The 20256-nt window shown below is 32.3% G+C and overlaps 1 protein-coding gene across 15 annotated transcripts in view; it reads right to left on the bottom strand.

Moving 5' to 3' along the window:
- LOC148603565 (zinc finger CCCH domain-containing protein 10-like) overlaps positions 1-20256 on the bottom strand; it is a 132385-nt gene that overhangs the window by 99842 nt on the left and 12287 nt on the right. For 10 of the 15 annotated variants that reach the window (XR_015916426.1, XM_088552026.1, XM_088552034.1 and 7 more), the window contains one exon: positions 13430-13483. The exons of 3 other annotated variants lie outside the window; for them this stretch is intronic. The gene's annotated coding sequence lies outside the window, so the exon portion shown is untranslated. Of the gene's footprint in view, positions 1-5913; positions 6045-13429; positions 13484-20256 lie in introns of those variants that run through there. 2 more of the 15 variants (XM_088552042.1, XM_088552035.1) reach the window with 1 other exon arrangement.

Below are 20256 nucleotides of genomic sequence, written 5' to 3' on the forward strand. Positions count from 1 at the left end.
TTTGTTTACATTCACATGTACGTGTGTTATGTCTTCAAGTAAAATTGTATGTTTAAATGGATTACTTCTATATGCGACATCGGAGGAAAATAATTTTTACTTTTTAGGAAACTAGAAACACTTACCATAAAATTAATTACATGATCCAATTTTAAACCAAGAAACATCATCAGTGCACCACAGTTTACCACAAGATTACAAATTTTTCAAAACTTATCCATCCCAAGAAATCCTCCTTTTACATATCTGTCAAGCAAACGACACAATCCACACTTGCTGTTTCCTATTCACCATACATGTAGAAAGCAATTTTTACAAGTCATATGTTATCAACACGTGAATGTCATTCATATTCAATCGTTTTCCGTAACAGAACCAACAACAGCCTATCACAGCCATTTTCTCTCATGACAGACAAAAATAACAATGAAATGGGAGATAATTTAACGGATAGGTTTCTGCCTGTGCTACACAGGCAAATGTGCCACACATGATAATCATATGGTTTGCATCATATGATTATCATATAAATCAAGCACCATATAATAATCATGTTAGGTAAACGTATGATTGTCGCATGGTTATCATATGATAATCATATGATAATCATATGTTTTTAAGCCAACATTACTATATGAATATCATATGATAATCATATGACTATCATATGTTCAATATCATATGATTGTCATATGATTACCATATAATTATCATAAGAATCGAGCACCATATAAGGCACACTGTTTCACACACCATGTTACCCTTTCAAAATTTGTAAAACGTAAAATTAAAAGCTGAAATTTGGTGGATATATTGTTTAAATGTAGTTAAGCATTTATACATAGACTGATGTTCTTTGTTGTGTATGTCTGTTTTCCATGTCTGGGGTTTGTCCCTGGATTACATTCTTTTGATTACTGCTATAACCTTGGTTCCATTGATTATTCTTTTAATCTTTTGATCCTTTTTAATTCTAATTCTCAATACAAGAATGTAATCGTGCTCATACAAATAATATATGTAATGGTAAACAGGTGTTATTTAAATGAAAAATAGTATCCGGAATGTTTCAGTCCCCTGCCATATTAGGTTCTCTCCTCAGCATCAGATGGCTGATTTTCAAAATACCTTATTTTGCACGAACTTTTGGAACTAAAATTGAGAGAGAATGAATCAAAAAGGGTCTTTTTTTTTACCCTTTTTCCTCCTACTCCATGCATGCTGTCATCCTGCGGTAGTGTCTAAGTGCCAGATAATTTATAAAACATAGTGTTTGGTTGTCAGTTTTGGAAAGGCACCCCTGATTTGTACTAAAACTCAGTAATATTTCGTTCAGTATGTTACCATGACTACTGGATTTTATAACAATAATCATTAAATTACTTAAAAATGACTTGAACCTCCACACACCAAGGATTTAAAAAATATGCACTTTTTTATGACAAAACACTAGAAATTTCTGTGAGGACTGCCTCAAAACAGCTTTATTTATAAGACCAAATTTTCAGAAATCACCTAACTGTATTGTACTACCTAAAGCATAGCACTGATAGTTCAATAAAAAAAAATCTCTTCCTTTTTAGGATTACTGTCTTATCATTGTGTGACATTCACTGTTTATAGAAATAACCACAAATAATTCAGAGTATCATTACTTCAGACCAAAAACATCTTCCTTTTTTAGATTTTTAGTTTTACACCTTTTTGAAAGAAATACATCTAAAGATGCTAATTTAACTTAAAGCATAGCATCATTACATCCCAACAAAAAAAGTCTCTTCTTAGTTTTAGTTATGAAATATTTTGATTCTGATTTACGAAGATCATTAGTAGACAAGAGAAAAAAGTGTAAATTTTCACACACAATAAATTATCCTTATCATAAAGGCACTAACATGGTACTTCTTCACACCTCACTAACCTCAATAGCTTTTACACTAATTACTCTTATTTATCAAATTATGCATAAAGAACCAAAGTGAAAAAAAATATCAATTATTATATTTCCAGAATTTCCTTTTGAAAATTAGTTCTATTTATATTTTGAATCAATAGCCATTGACAGACGAATGATATTTTTCTATGATAAAACCCTTCGCAGGTATCAATGGAGCTCTGTAAGGATATGGGCAATGGTACAGTTGGAACCAGCAGTTGATTGCTAAAGAGTACAGTTGGAACCAGCAGTAGATTGCTAAAAGATACAGTTGGAACCAGCACAGGGATTGACACTAACAGTAGTCCAGTAGTCCTATGCGGACCTAATTTTTGAGAAGACTACTTAAAAATATTTCATGGTAGTCCTATGGACTAACAAATTTTGCCTTATCTTTTTAAGATCTAAGAGTAGAACCATCATTACTGTCTGAGGACTACCTATTTTACCTCTGAAGTAATCCTGTTAACCAGCAAACAAATGTAGTTAGTGTCTAAATCTTCAGCAGTAGATAGGTAAAAGGTACAGCTGGGACTAACAGTCGATAGCTAAAGGGTACAGTTGGGACTAACAGTCGATTGCTAAAGCATACAGTTGAAACCAGCAGATGACTGCTAAAGGGATCAGTTGAAACCAGCAGTTGATGGCTAAAGGGTTCAGTTGAAACCAGCAGTTGACTGCTAAAGGGTTCAGTTGAAACCAGCAATTGACTCCTAAAGGGTACAAATGGAACCAACAGTGGATTGCTAAGGGTACAGTTGGGACCAGCAGTTGATTGCTAAAGGGTACAAATGGAACCAACAGTGGATTGCTAAGGGTACAGTTGGGACCAGCAGTTGATTGCTAAAGGGTTCATTTGAAACCAGCAGTTGACTGCTAAAGAGTAAAAATGGAACCAACAGTGGATTACTGTTTGAGGCCAGCAATTCTAAATATGGGATACACCAGTACTTACCTTTTTCTGTTTTAGGTTTAAACAAAAAAATGAAAATCAATGAATAAAGGAGGGGAGCTAAAATATTTATGTACATTTTATGAAAATCAAAATCTTTGGCCCAAACATCTCCTTTGTGTATTTAAACATCCTACAAAATTTCTTGTGTGGGCCAAAACGTGTAGAAGATAGCCAAATAATACCAGATTTGGAGGGAAGGATGGGTAAAATTACACACCCCACCATTTGTCTAAAGGCAAGGTCATTAAAAAGATAATAATATCAGAAAAATGTTAATTACCAAAAATGCATCCCCTGGGGTGCACTTTTATCAAACTGAATTTCTTAGGATAAAGCAAATAAAATTAAAAGTCAATTAACTCCCTAAATTTCATAAAAGCAAGCTCTTCTTCATCTTTAAATTTACCATCATTTTAAAATAATTATCTAAATAGAATTAACATTTGTCTCTCCTCAAAACTTCTTGAGAAAATCAATATTTTGTCTCTGGCAATCAATCAATATGTACCATCATTATTAGCCGTGAGAGTTGGCTAATTAATAGTTGGTTCCCACCTCCAATAATATATCTCAAGTCCCTGAGCGCAAAATTTATTACATCAGGGGGGCAGTGTCGCACAATGATAAGTAGATGTCAACTGACCTATTCATTAAGTTATTTTTACGGCATTAAGGTGTCGCAGTCCTGCTGGCAGCGGTCAGGACTTTAATTATAAGTTATATTGCATCAAATTAAGCTGCTTGAACACTGTATAAAGGTTAAACATTTATTTACCATCTCTAGGGAGGATAAATTATATGGGTATCCAGAGGACCAGTAATTGATGTAATGTAATACTGGAAATAATTGGTCTTCTTACCTTAATCATTTATTACAGTATTAATGGAGACATTAGGTCCAAGACATAGCATTGAAATAATTTGAACGACTTGCTCTTAACAACTTCATGTTCCAATATATTATTAGCATTTTATATTCACTGTGGTTATATTAGCACAATTTACAATGAATGGGGCTTCACAAATAGAAATAAGGACACTGAGTCTTAATAAAACAACTTTTCTATGCTCCAAAGAAAGCGACACTTTTGACATCACAAAATCATTTTTTGAATTGTATTCATGAGTATTAAAACTATCGAGTTTGGTAAGAGGAAAGGTGCAGACTTTCTTTGACTATTTATTTCTACTTCAAGTGGCATTGCTTGTTCAATAATCTCAGAATTTGCTTCCTTTGACCCAAGATTGAAGAAAAGTACGCTAATTCCAGAAGTTCACAAAAGTCTACCAGCATGACTTATTTCTTTAAAGAGGATTTTTAAAAATAAATGCAGACAAATTGTGAAAAAATGACTGGCTTAATCTACATATGGCATTTCTAGTGATTTCACAACAGGGGACCAAGCTATAAACTACAATATTTCCAAATCTACGACAAATAAGGAGCTTACTAAACATTACATGTTAGGCACTTTAATTAATATAGGATCAGAAGGCAATGTGACAAGCATAGGAGAAAATGTCATGGATTTTTCCAGCTTTTTTTTCGTATTGTTGATATGGTTATTTACTGAAATAATGACATCATATACAGACAATCTATTAGACTTTATAAGCCATATAAAACAGCCTTAGGTAGCTAATAACAAGGCTAATCTTCACCAACAGCTGGATGATACTAGCTGGCAGAACAATTCACAAGCTAAAATATTACAACATGTACCTTCTTGGTATGGTTTATAGAAGACTAGCAAACAATGTCCAGAGGTAAGAATTCAAAATACTGATGCTTCCAACTAGAATATCAAGGGGCCTAACCAGCATTCCAAATTTCAATCCACTCCAACAAACCATTCTTAGATGCTCAAGCCAAGCCTTTAAAGAGCAATTCATCAAACCCAACAACAGAGAAATCACAGATACCCATTTTTAAGTCACTAACCTTGTTAGCCACTTCTTGCACTCATAATTTCAATACTTTCTATACACACATAATTTGCATAGTTATACATTTATACTCCACATTATGCTGCAGATCTGGGCCGTGTTTTCCACCATAGCTTCATAGTTCTAGCTTCATACGAGATAAATATGTACCTTTTAAGTATCATACACATGTTCTACGCATGTTTCTTGCTTGTATGAGAACGGGAAGTTTATATGAAATGATCGGTTAGCACTGAACATTACCTGGTTTCTGATTCAGGCACAGGGGCTTGTTACAAGCCTAAATAGGTCAAATACATTTGCATGGCCCCGATATCTGTGAATATTCATTGCCAGTTGTTTAATCTGGATCCTAATTTGGTTTCCTGGTCAATAAGTGAGCCAAAGATTGCTAAAATTTATTTCTGCTAAAAAATTATCATAGACTCATGTCTATAAGTGTTTTTTTTTTTTTTGGCTTGTATAAGAATGGGAAGGTTACATTAAAAGACGAAATGATCGGTTAGCACTCAGTTTATGTAATATTACCCAGTTTCCAATTCAAACACAGGGGCTCATTACAATTGACGATATAGTCATATACATTATCATGACCCCGATATCTATATATAGCCATTGGCAGTTGTTTAATCCGGTTCCGGATAACCAATTCTTTTGATTGATAACATTCGGGTCATCATGGTTAGGAAAGAGTATACATGCAATAATATCAAGGGAACCAAGATTCTAGCTGAAAGCATTCAATTTCAGAGCATATCACATTCGTGCAATTTCAGAAGTAAGCTAAAATCAGTGGCAGAGAATATTTGACAATTAACGACTTAGAAGTCTTTGATTTTAAAGTTTCTAATCAAAATCCCAATTACTGGAATAGAATTAAATGGTTCCCTTATGTTTAAGCTACAAAGGTCAGACTGTAATTGACATTCTGAAAACACAGGATGAAAATATAAACAAAAATCAAAGTTTATATTATGGAATTATTTTTTTTCCACAGAAAATATCACAAAGTTACATGTCTACCAAGTGACATCTATATAAAAAAACTAATTGAATCATCAAAGTGATTACCTACCTGAACAGGTGAATCTGTCAAATGTTCAATCCTGTAATTCCTGTCATTTGTGACAAACTATTCTGTTTATACATACAGATTCATTCTAGGTACTATTTTTTCGGAAACCTTCCTTCCTGTGAGGTTTATTTTGCCAAGGGACATACATTAAACTATACAGAGAGGCTAAAAATGATTAAATTAATAAGTACTTTCTTTGTATTATTTTCAAACATCATATATAGATCATTAGACAGGAAGGAAATGTCAACCAAATCTTAATATGGGACTAGAGAGTAATATATCAATGAACAGTCTGCAGTAATATGTCAAGTCATTCTGTAAAATGTACTAATGCTAGAATTCATATAAGATGTTATTTACACCAGCTTCTATCTCTATAATCCAACAATACAAGACAGCTCTAAATAACTTATTGGTCCATAATTAGATATATTTATCATGAAATATACTTAGTAACAAACAGAACTTTTGTAATAAATGACTAATTCTATATTAAAGATGGTATAGTATCCAGCACTGCCTATAACAAGGGTTGTGTATAGCATAATATTGTTCCTTGGCTATGCTAAATTTTAACCTGTTATCCTTTGACCTTCACCTTAGAAAATGACCTTGAAACTAACTAAGGTGGAACATTTTACTAAGTGTATACTTGAGCATAGTTCAATAAAAATTCATTGAACAATGCTGATCCATCCTAGAGACTGTTAGCAATGATGATATGGAATAACGATAGAAGAAGAAATGGAGAGATAGTCAAACTAAACAGGACAGTTTGGGGTCATGATCAACATCCTACACAGGCAAAATTATTTCATGATTTCCACAAAAAATTCACATGATTTTTACCTGAACTGAACAAATACAATTTGTGAGATCACATGAAATTAGAATGAATCAAGCCTTCAAATTTGTCTCATGAAGTTCATGTCAAGTGAACTTCACATGAAAATTATGATGATTTCATGTGAAATTCACAAGAAATGCATGTGAAGCTCAATTGAATGGATATATATAAATAGCATTGTAACATAAGCAGCATAGTCATGTATATTGCAACAGGCCATTTACAAATTTACATCCATATTCCCAGTACCATTTCATTTTTGCTTTGAATTTCTGTGATAATATGAATCAAATTAAATCTCATTTTTATTAACATTTTAAAAATATGGCACTCATACAAATCATATTTTCCTGTGGTCAAGTTCCACCTCCACAAAATAAACAAGTACAAATTATCAATGACAAAAATCCACATTTACAGTATAGAATTACATAAAATCTATTCTAAGCAGAAATAAATTGAAAGCCTAAAATCCCTATGGAATTTACACTCCAGCAATCACTCCAATACTCTCTGCTTATAATCAATTACCAGACAATAAAATAATAAATACAGATGATTGCAAGTGTCAACTAGATCTCATTAGGGAGGTGTCATATTATAATTATTGCTATTTCAGAGAAAAATGACAGCTTTATTGGAGAGAAAAAAGCTGGAAAACACAGTATAATACTAAACCAGATTGATTTGACATATTTAGGAAGAAATCCTTGATATAGAAGTGTCATAGAATTTTTTGTTTTTTTTCCTTAATTTTAAACTTTCCAAGATGAAAAATCATCATGATTGTAACCTCAAGCTTAAAATATCTACTATCAACTGGAATAAACTACCGGTATACATACATATCACCAATAATTTAAGTAATGTTTGAATAATATTTTAAATATTGTGTTGAAGTTTTGAATTATAAATAAAACAGTTTTTCAATATTCTCTCATCAAACTTCAGACAGGCGTTATTTAAGCAGGAAATAAATATGAAACTGAATTGAAACCCAAATAATAAGGCAAGGAGCTGCAGACAAATTTTAAAATCATTCTCTCACAGCTATGACAAAAAAAATGGGAAAGACGACAACTGTGTACTTTCGACACACAACACTAAAAATAAAATTACCCAGAGAACCAAAAATACAGCGATCAAAACAGCTATGAAGCAAGGGGTGCTATGCTGTATTAGGATATAACCGTCGCGTAATCTTCTATGGATTTAAATTGTACGGACAAAACATTTTAAGATTCATTTGCATTTTAAGAAAAGCCCAAACTTAATTTTGATTTGTCAGTCTGGAGTAATGTTAAGATTTTACTGTAGATGTGTTAACTTCAACATCATACGCTTCTAACTGTTCTGTGTAGCTATACTGTGTGTACAAAATATGGATGAATTAAAATGGATGTAAAACACAACATTCTTTTCTATACTCATTAACATGCTTCTTCTTTAGCACTACAATAAGTCCAGAAGCAGTCTCTTTTTATAACTTATTGTTCCAGTAAACTACTTTCAATAACCAAGAAATAGTCCAAATATAATAGAATCATTACTACATGTAGTTTACCAAATAACATGTAAAACACGACTGATTGTGGCTGGCTGGATTGATCTCTTGTTTCTATGTTTTATTTTGGTTATTTCATTGCCATTACTGAGCATGTATTTCTTCTTCTAGTCTTTAACCCTGGATCAATATTAAATGTTCAAATCCTTGTTTCCCTTTAAGTGTCCTCCATCCCAACTATCAACCTATATGTCTTCTAACTGTATCATACAATATTATACCAGCATCAACTAACAACTGTTTTTGTTCTCCCATTCAGACTCATTGTTATCTATATGAGAATTTGGCTTAATGTTTTTGTGTTATCTTATGAACAAATGGATTTCCTGAACAGGATCAGTTTTCCCACTGGTTTTTAAATTTCTGATGCTGACAACTATGCAATTCTTACTACTTAAAGATGTGAAACAGTTTCATAAATCTTATTAGCTTTACATGTTTCCTTATTTCACAAGAATTTTGCATTTAGTTTGGAAAGTTCTGGATAAAAATTTCATAATCTATTTGCCATTTTAAATTGAGTCACATGACTCGTATTTTGGAAACCCACAAATTTTATAGGATTTCTGAAAGACAAATGAAAACCACTGCAATAAAATTTACATGGAGGACAAATTCCTTGCAATAAATCCTATAAGCAATGAAAAGATCAGGAAAAGAATTCAGACAGAATAAAAAAATCTGTTGCAATATAAATCCAGGCTGGAGAGCTGTGTTTATTTTTCAGGCACTGTCTTGGCACATTTTTTCCATGCAGATCACAAAAAAATGTGTCTGATTTTTTACATTCATAACTGTTTTGAATTGGATTTAGGTAACACTTAAGATCCTTTATTGTGTTTTACCACATGTGTTCTTTTTCCAGGACCTGAAAATCTTTTTTATGGGTCCAATCCAGAACTTGTATACGAGTTATATGCAGATGACAGTGTAATTGATTCTTGTATTAAGGCTGGGACAGGTAAATAAAGGCTTTTGTTGATCTTTTTTCTGAGCATAAATGAAGATAGACAACAATGGATGTTGATACTTTGGATCGTACAGGTGATCCTGTTGACCTTCAAATTAGTTTGAGGATAAGTCAGTTGTGTATTGGCAGAATGTTGCCCAACTAAATATTATCAACAGATGCAAAGGACCAGGAAACAAGGAATACTATACCAGATTAACTGTTAAATATCAGACCTGATTTTTGTTTAAAAACTTAAAATTGGTCAAAGACAGAAATTGCCCCCGTTGCCAAAAATACACAGAGTCGATAAAAAGAAAATTGAAGTGTGACAGACCTGAAATCTGTGACATCCAATGATATGGGACCACATACTGAAGTCTAGTGGCTGTGATTTATAGTTGCTGAGAAAACTGATACAAAAAAATTTATCCTCGCTCACCTGCCCACCTCAACAACATTCAACATTCTATAAGTCATTTGCAGGAGTGAAATCCAGCCAAAAATGCCACATTCCAAAATTAGTTATGAATAATATCCGACAAGTGAATGTAAACAAGATGTTGCATACTAGACTGTGCTACGAATACACTCACATATACATTTCAGTTTCACCCAAGAAAGTAGATAAAGTACAAGTCATTGTGCTTAACAAAATACCAAATACCTAAGCTAATCCCCTTCAATAGAAAGTAAGGAAAACTCCTTTTATGTAACCTCTAAAACACTATTAAGCTGATTGGTAAACAGGAAGTAGATAAGGGACAAACCTGAAAAGAGGAGATATGGTAAAACAAAAGCAATATACCAAATATTTCAGCATTCCCTCATATAGAAAATGAGAAATCTGTTTCCAAAATTTCAATAGTGCATCACCTAAAAAGTAAAAGTCATCATGCAAAAGCAATACATTTGTGTACTAAATATCTAAGCATTCCCCCTAAAAGACGCTGAGATATCTACTACAGTGTAACAGATGGACAGACTGATGGATGCACAAGGTGAGTGCAATATAGAGCAGGGGTATAATTATTCCATTAAAGGACATGTTCAAAGAACAAGGTACAATCATTAAATTTACATTAATCATAATTTATCTGTCAACTAGATTTGTGAAGACGATACTGCCTTCATTATACACTATTTATGGAAAGTTTTGATGACCAAAGATAGTAATGGGAAGATAGTCATGGGAAGAAGATATTTCAAAATCAAATCATTTTTTTCAAATGCTGCACTGTAACAGTAAGCATGTGTTGTTCAGATGCTTGACGTTCTGAAATGCCAGACGGGATATCTGTCAAAAGCAAACATTTGCCAAACATCTTTTTAAAGTTTTTTTTTTCCAAAAGGTCTGGTTCTTAGTTCTTTATCAAATCATTCTCAATAAGTTTTTAGAAGAGGGCAAATATCTCTAAGGAATGCCTAAGTCTATCACTACCTACATCTTCATTTTCAAAAGTACAAATTTCTTAAACTACATGTACTTTAAATTTGTAGCATTTTTAATAGAACAACTGTACTTTTATACAGTACTGTTTCAAATATCACAATTTCAGAGACAACTAAATGGTTAACCATTTAGTAACAGACTTCTCAATGCTCTTTCTTTTTTTATGTCCCTAACTCCCATAATGTTAAGTCCTTCGAAAGACATAAAACAACTTTAGACTTTAATTCTTCGACAGCCAGACTGCAGCAACTAAAATTTATGTGCTTTATCCCTCCCAATTTAAAAACAGATCTCCAGTAAAGTTAAATTCAACTTAATACCATGTTTTAAGTTACAGTTGTGTGAAAACCAAGCATGGTTCTTACTTCTGACAATTAAGTCTTATAAATATGAGGTCTAACATTCCAGGTCTGTTCCAATACATGTACCAAGTTATAGCTCATTCAATGATACGGTGCAGGAGATAGAGATGCTCATTTCTTGATTTAATTACAATGAAATCTTTACATCTAATTAACTGGACAGAGACTTTAACTTTCTTCTATCAGACATAAACCTAATAAGTATGGAATGATAAAAGGTTGAAATCACTTTCTCTCAATTGCCCAGTTCAATATCTTCAAAAGTTCATCTGAAGTTTGTCATTTAATCAAAGGCAGATAATCATAAACTCTATCCCCTGTAAATCATCACTGTATACACTGTAATAGCCTCCGCCTGTTCAATGTAGTACAGTTTAGGCTGAGGAAACATGGAATAAATGTTGACTGATTCAGCAGATTAACAGATTTAACTCAAGTCTTTCCATTAAGTTCTCTTATTCAGTTAATGGCAATCATTTTCAGAACTTACCAAAGGCAAGCAAAATGTGAAATTCCCACTGCACAAAATTTTACCCAGGGAATATTTTGAAAATATTTTTTGAAGTAAGGAGTCCAACTTACATTATTTTTTTTTGTTGTACTGAGTGTTTATCCTTAGTAATGGTAAAATAAAAAAAGATAGCAAACACAGTAAAATTGGTTCTTTTTACTTGTAATTTTCTACATTTCATTCAGGAAATAAAACATGGCACGAATGTCAATTCTCGATACATTTTTTTCAAACGCCACTAAGTTATCAGTATTTCACCAATCGTGAAACAGAATCATGATCAGGTGACTTGTGTTTCCATGAAAAGTGTCTAAAAGGTCAAAGGACAAAAAGCGAAACTATACCAAGTCAGAAAAAAATGTTTTCAGAAGTAATTAGACTAGTACCGAGATCAATTTCCTTGAAATAGAGAGAGCTTTCAAAAGACTTAGCTTTTACAAATTGTGAGAGTATTCATAAGGATACTAATAGGATAATGAATTGGAAAGAGTTAAGAACCAAAATATGATCACATGTTCCAAAGATCGTCTTGACTTATGGTTTTGCTAAAGTCAAAATCTAGGACATTAATTGTGAAGCCAATTTTAGTCAAGATGTTGAGAATGCAATCATAATGTTCCTGAAAACTTAGCTTACTCTTCTTTTTACAGTATTCTACATACATGCATGTTTCTTTCATTCACAAAACATGTTACTACACCCATATTGTGTTACTACATCCATATTTTGCTAACAGAATAGTAAACATCAAAACTTGACATAAATGTACAGATTTTTGTTCGGAAATGCAAATATGCTGTAGCCAATATATCTACTGCAGTGCAAACTAGCAATAATTTGTGACAAATTGCCAGATTTGATTGAAAATGTTAATATTTTATGTTAATTGGTGTTGGTATTAAGTTTGACTTGTGCCTGTGTGTTACATATAAAGATGCATGTAGCAATGTTTCAGCGCTAAATTTAATGTAATATTATAACTATGAACAAAAATATTTGAATAAAAATGTTCTAGATATTGACCCGAGCTGAATCTTAATGAAGGATAATGCAGAACTTGTCCCGTGCAGAGTTAACTTTCAATTCTTCTTACCACAATTACCAGTAATAATATTTCAATTTTTCATGATAACCAATTGATTATCCTATTTATTATATTGATTTCACTATAATTTATTGCTATTTTCAATATAAATTTTGAATTTTGTGATCAGCAGATAGATATTTGTGTTGTAGCATTTTGTCCTTTCACATCTTACTTAGCAAAGGAATAATGATAAGAATGGCAGGGGTTAAGGCAAGGGGGCCATGGGCCTTAGACATTTAAGCTACCGACCACAATATCACCAGACGTTTCCTTTTCCACTCAAATGTCTATCTATTATGGGGACAGAGAGTTTGAAGGATAGGATGTGGAATTCTATGTAACAGTCCCTACTATCACAAAAGGAAAGGAATGAAGAGTCAGAGTATACTAAGCTAGCGATGATCTAAAATTATAAACATCTTAAATCAGCTTTTGTTTCTTGTCTTGGTCAATGAATGTCTTAAAACTTCAGTGATGATAAAGACATGAAGCATAACAGAAAAACAAAATGAATTAGACGATGATTTGAAAAAAACTAATTTTCAAACAATCACAAATTTAAGATCGTACAGAACAGAAACCTAGTTTTTATTTTTTTTTTTGGAACAAACATGTATTTCCTTCAGCTACCAAGAGACCATATAATATAACTACTCCAAATTGATGTGAATCTACTGTCAACAAAATCAACCGAGATCAATAAAACTGTCATTGCGACACGATGAAAAAATGTTACTTACGATTACAGCTTCTGCAGCATGTAATGTTTTGTTCTTCCTCTTAAGGAACTTTCGCTGCAAATAAAATGAAATCCTTCCGTAATGTAACAAATATCAAAATCTTGTTCTCGAAGACACTAAGTCGAGATGCTTGATTGATTGAACAGAAAGTCAAAGACAAATTACAACCTGCTTTCCCCATTTACTGACTGATCCAAATTGAAAAACAAATCAATTAAGTTACATTACAGCATCATCTATGGTTGGTTCTACTCCAAATAAGGTAGGTCAGGATGAGGGATTTAAAGTAACAGAGTTCTGTGTACTTCCTGAAAATTGTATCATAAAATTTTAACAAAATGCCATTCTTTAGAAAAATTAGCTAAAACGAGCTATCAAAATTCTAATTTGGTGTGAAAATCTATTACAGTAACAAAAATAAGCACTGTTGACTATTGATTTCTAACCAGCTAAAATTGGTTAAACGAACAAAATTAATCTACTGAATTAATGAAGCAAAAGTAATGAAAACTGCTACTGGAATAACGAGAGATATTTTATTGTTTTTCACTGTAAATCATTAATACCATTATTATTATAACTTCATGATCACCATTAAATACAACCAAGTATGGAAATTAAATTGACATCTCATTGCATGCCATCATTCAGTTTAAAAGTGCATCAATAATTTACATCCTCAAGTTGAGTAATACATGCAAATTACTTGCACCATATACAATGAATAAATGCATCATTATGTAGAAAATATATTCCTATATCTAGCAGAAAAAAAAACGATATGATAGCGATTAAACTTGTAGCTTAAGCAGTACTAAAATATACAAAATTTACCATTGTGTGATTATAAGTTCTCGTTTAGTACAATAAGAAGTACTGAGAACTGCACAACTAGCTAGAATATGTGTGCTATGCATATCCCTCTTATATAGTAAGCTGATATCAGAGAGCAACAAAAATTGTTTACAACATATGTCGAAACTATATATAGCCACACACTAAATCTGAAATCAATCCATCCTTTAGGAGCCATATAATTGCCATGAAAATTTAGATAGACAAAATGACGGACGGACCAGGTAATTCCAACATACTACCCACTTACTAAGAAGTAGTATAATTTATTTAATTTTCAAATGCCTTTACTTGATTACAGCTACCATGTAGCCTTGTATGCTAAGGACTCTACTCTAAAATGGTCAGGTTGAAATAAAATGGGATTGAGTTAACATATAAACCCATACAATTTTTTTTATAATTCAGGCTGGTAGCTTACAACTACAGAATTATTTTAATATTTCTTTTCTGTTGATTTGTTATTTGTGTACTTTTGGCAAGATATGGCTGGTTAATTCTGACTTCCAAAGGGAAAATAGTGCATAACATGATACTTCACCTCACCATAATTTAACTTGCCCCATTGACTAGAAATTAGAATCCTTGAACTAACTCTTAAACTTTTTACTCTCTTTTCATAATAATCTACCAGTAGTCCTAAGATACCATCAAAACAAATCATTCCAGGAAGTACTTCAGGAACCACTGGTATTAAAACAAACACTGAAACTATGTGGATACTGTAACCCAGCTTATTCTGTAGTTAATGATTATTGAACATCATCTTGGTCTCGACCTAACCAATAATCCCCATATTCCCAGACATTGGAAACCTACTTGTTCAGAGCCATTAGGCAGTTGGAGATCATTTGAATTTGACAGAGAGTAATATCGAACCTAGGATACAGTGGTCAAGATTTCTAATTATGCATGAGAGATCATACACAGATTAATGTATAAGTTTCCAAGTACTATAAGAGTCCTAATACATTTCAATTCACACTTCCACTTTTTTTTTTCAATTCATTTTTTTTTAATCCAATATACCCCAAAACACACTTGACACTTTCCTCTGAATGACCTTTCACTCTTGTAGTATCATGGTGTCCTGGTTTCCTTGCTAACCTGGTCATGTGACCATTGAAGTCCTTCTATTCTTAATTTCAAATTAGTAAGTCATAAAATCTAAAACATATGAACCAGTTTGAATCTAACTACACAAGCTATAGAACTGGTCTGGGTGCAACAAAACTACCAAAACAAGACAGAGAATATTTTTTTTAACTTTCTTGGTAACACCAGTCAAATGTCTTGGTAAATCGTTTCATTTTTTATTCGAAATACAAAGTATCTTTCCAACCCCAAATACTTTATGTAGACAATTTATTTTTGTACCTATACTCTAAGACTAAGGTAATTTTATTGCACTAAGATCTTCAGATTTCACATGTAACCACTGCTCTAGGTTGTCAACATAGTTAACTGACAGTGATGATACAGTTTGTATCTACAGCTATTGGAAAACATTTTGTCTCGACAGAACCAATAACGAGAACCAATAACGAGATATTGAAATCAGTTTTAAGAACCACTTGACTTAACAATTCATGGTCAATAATTTAGCGATGATAAAGAAATTGAATAATGCCAGTATCAAGTCTGCATTTTTCTTTGAAATCAATGCAAGATTTTCCCATTACATAATATAGACAGTTCTAGTCAGTTGCCATACAACAATAATCTTGACCTTTGAAGAATTCAGCACTTAGAGAGCCTCTTGAAAATGACTGGATTCATCTGACCTATAAGGATTATTATTAGGTCTATATCAACGACTCTAAACATTCTAAAAGATGAAGACATTTCTAACCACAATATTGAGTTAGATATTGTGTTACGTTATAACAGATATGTTCACTCAAGATGTATTATATCTGCCTGTAATAATCTTGAACTTTGTGATTCACTAGATTATCAATGTATGAAGTCTTCTATCCAGACTTGCCATCCGTAATGATGAAAATGTGTCACAGAGGATACAAACCTTTGAATATGTATGCTCTTTTTTTTGGAATTCTTTGTATCTTCAATTAAAACAGAAAATTTTCTACCCTCCTTGCATGATTTCAGCTTCAAAAAGTTAAATAAAATCCGATATACTGGAAGATGTCTCATTTCTATACATCCATCACCAGAACATTATTAATCTTTTTCAAATATCAACTAAATAAGCCATATCTTTCATAGATTAGAAATATTTAGAAGACTTTATTCCATAAGATTTCAATTTTATAACATAAAAATGTACAAGTAGCTCCCCCATTCTAAAACAATAACTTGTATAAGTTGTGGATTTTGCATCAGCTGAAAACTGTAAACAAACCAGCCAGCCAGAATAAAAAGTCTAAATTGATTAAAATCATTCAGCTAAAATAGAGCTTATATTTGTTAATTAATGGAGTAGTTTCAAAACTTTGATACATGTACATGTAAGTTGCTCATAATACAGATGCCACAAACAAACAGTATACAAATTTGACCTAAGCCTGTAATTAAAAATGCATGTGACTAACCACCAGGTAATGATAAAATTTCTGTGTGAGGTCTCCCTATAATTTTACATTTGCTACAACCACACTTAAAATAATGTTCATCTCCCTTTACCCAACCCTAGCTCCTGGCTTTGGATAGGTACATGTAGGTACTGAAACATTTTTTTCCCCCTGAAGGTCATATGATTCTGTAAATACTATGACCAAAGTGAAAAATGTTGCTTGTAATTGTTTTTATATCGTCATAGAATGGCAATAAAATTATTTGGGTAGGGCCAATTTTAATGGGAAGGGTAGAGTAAAGGGAAACTAACATACTTTTTACTTTTGCCTAAGAATTCATGAGAGAAACTGATTCTTCTTCAGCCTATTTCTACATTTCCTTTGGTAAAATTAATACTTTAACATGTTAAAAATCTTAATTTTACTATAATGAGTGAAGAAATAATTTAAACAACTCATTCCTGAGGAGAAACTCTTACTTAAGTAATCCATGATGCTTCATTTGCAGTGAAAATGTATCCTAATTAGACTCCAGTGAGGTTCACACCCCTGTAATTGCAAGACAAACTGGTGGGGGGGGGATTCTTTGTACTGAAAAAAACAAAAAACAAAAAAACGAAATACTTTTATCCTCCATGTACTAATATATAATTTACACATCTATGAAATAAAAAAAAAATCTGACATCGATAAATGTTATACTTCTATCCAGCCATCACCGGTGGGCATTTAAAAAAATATTTTCAGGTATATCGGCCATATATATCTGTAGATTAGAATTATTTGCATTCATATATTTTACTGGATCAGACTATATACTCAAAGAGTAATCAAGGGAATCAAGATTCTAGCGGAAATCGAAAGAATGTAATCCAGAGACAAAGACCAGACATGGAAAACAGGCAAAACACAACAAAGAATACAAAGCAACTAAAATAGTACATACAAAGTAACAAAGGTAAATGAGCAACTCTGACTTCAATAAAAATGGGGAGTATGGACCAGGTACACCGGTAGGGTAAGCGTCCTCTGCTTTTCTAGGAACACCCATCAAGCTGCTTATAAAGTCAAGTCCGGGGTAGACAAAAGAGGAAAGGAAATCTATGACATGTTGAACAAACATGAAAACAAATTTCAATACAATTTCTTAATTCAAAAGCTCCCAACCATGACAAGTTATTTCAGTGGCAAGACAGGGGGTCTGCTCACACAATGTTCAGTTTTTCTTAGATACCCCCACCACAAAGATTTGATTGTCGTGTCCACAAAAAAGCAAAGTTTGTCTTATAGAAATTCTTGTAAATAATTTCTGTCTGTATGTTTGCTTTTAATGATTTAAACATCAATGTTTTATAAATCACCTATTGGTAGACAAAGTTAACATTCATTTTTTGTTTTACACTTGGAGTTAACAATCTAGCATCACATACGAAAACTACTGATCAATCCACATGAAAACTGTTCAATGAAAACAACTGATCAATAAAAATGAAAAAAGCCTAAATGGTGGATCAACAACAGTGTATGACCCATGAGGGAACATTTTTTCTCATATTTTCCTGTGGAAAATTCTCACCAATGAAAAATTCTAATGCTCTGTGCACTGAACAATAACAAAATATCAGCAACACAGCATCAACCCCAATTACTGCAAAATTTGAAATATCAGCAGTCAACATCCCAGGCATTAAAAAGCATCACCATCTAAAATTGCATGCAAAACCTTCTTCCTATTTTAGACCAGATTTTAATCATGTTTCTGTACAATACCTATCATAATTGAACCAAATGAACCTAAAGGACAAATTAAGGACAGATTTAAAATCAACAACTCATTAAGTTCAGGATGTGTCAAAATGGATCTTGATCAGTGAAAGGGGAAATTTGAACAAACATCCTATAAAATTCTGATCAAGGCAGGATACAGCTAGGACAAAGTATCAATATATCAAGCTATCACGATAAAACATTTTTCATAATTAGCCATATTTGTTCGGCATCTCTTATTCACACTCAGCATCAGCCATTCAAAAATCATTAGATATTTTTGAAAGGCAAACTCTGTAGATTTTCTAAACACTGGTGTTTGGAAGTCGTTTAACATCTTAGAAAGCTAAATTCTATAATTTAGTTGATTTTCAAAGAGGATAATTACAGCAATTGTCATCATTTAGAAACACGTCTTAATGAAAGTGACGACTGTTATAATGAAATTGATTGTAGATTCAAATGCTATGACACTGTGTTACAGTGAAGTGAGATCCCTTAATCACATTTGATGAAGGATTTCCCTGTCAGTTTTACTGTAATTTAAGCTAGAAATGATAGAATTCCTAATCAAACAGTTTTAACTTGGCCATATAAGTATCTTATAACAGCTATCATGCATACTATGGCTCTACAATGAAAGTAATACACAGCTGCCTCTGCCATTTGTTATAAGTCTTATATTGTTATCACAGAGATATGTCTCTATCTCTAACTTGGAGCTGCTCATTCAAAATTTGATAGTGACATTGTTCCTAACTTTTAAACTTAAAATTGATTTCTAAAAAAAAAAAATCAAACCAATAGACTGTGACTGTGAAACAGAAATGGAACTGTGACATAGTGATTCATGTTTAACTGACATATTCAGAAAACTTAACATGGACCCTAATGCCAACAAAGCAATACTGAATGCTAAAAGTGTTGCCTCTGAGGACTTTTGTTGGAGGTGAGATAAAAAATGACAAGGGCTATTAGAAATTTGGTAATGGAAGTTTGAACATAAATAGTTAATCAAATACGACCCTTAAAATTTAATTGAGAAAATTTGTCCAACATCGAATCACACCCCAATAAAATATTTTTATGGGGATATCCTGCTTTGACATTTAGGACCATAAATATCTGGTAAAAGTCCAAAGACCTTTTTACATTTACAAGAAAAAAAATGATGACAAAATCATGAAAGAAGATTGCTGATGTGTTGAACTGATAAATTACCATCATTTCAAGGAGACATAAAATATGAATAATTAATCACATTTGATTGGTAGGAGGTAAAATCCTAATGTCGTTTAGACAAGTTGATAAGGTGCTATGGTAGATCAAGTAACATATTTACCCAGACTTCTTGTCCACATAGAATTAAGGCGCTTTAATTGATCTTAGAATTCCGTGATTTTTGCCAATAATTCACGCCATTTCTTGCCTTCTAAAAGCCTCTGATAAGTTCGTTAGCAACATTTATGGCATAATGCGATTATTTTCTTTTTCCCTTCACTTTAGTGTATTGATCATTAAGTCATAAAAGACAACAAATTCTTTTAAAAATATTAATGGCCAAAGATTCTGCTATTTTCCAAAGGTTTTCTTTTACTTCCAGGTTCATAAATGGACAACAAGTGAAAATTCGTTTCTCATTAGAATACAATGTGTTCAAACATGGAG

This window comes from Perna viridis, chromosome 11, assembly GCF_037379345.1.
Source record: "Perna viridis isolate PV_CMFRI_1.1 ecotype Kerala chromosome 11, ASM3737934v1, whole genome shotgun sequence".
NCBI lineage: Eukaryota > Metazoa > Mollusca > Bivalvia > Mytilida > Mytilidae > Perna > Perna viridis.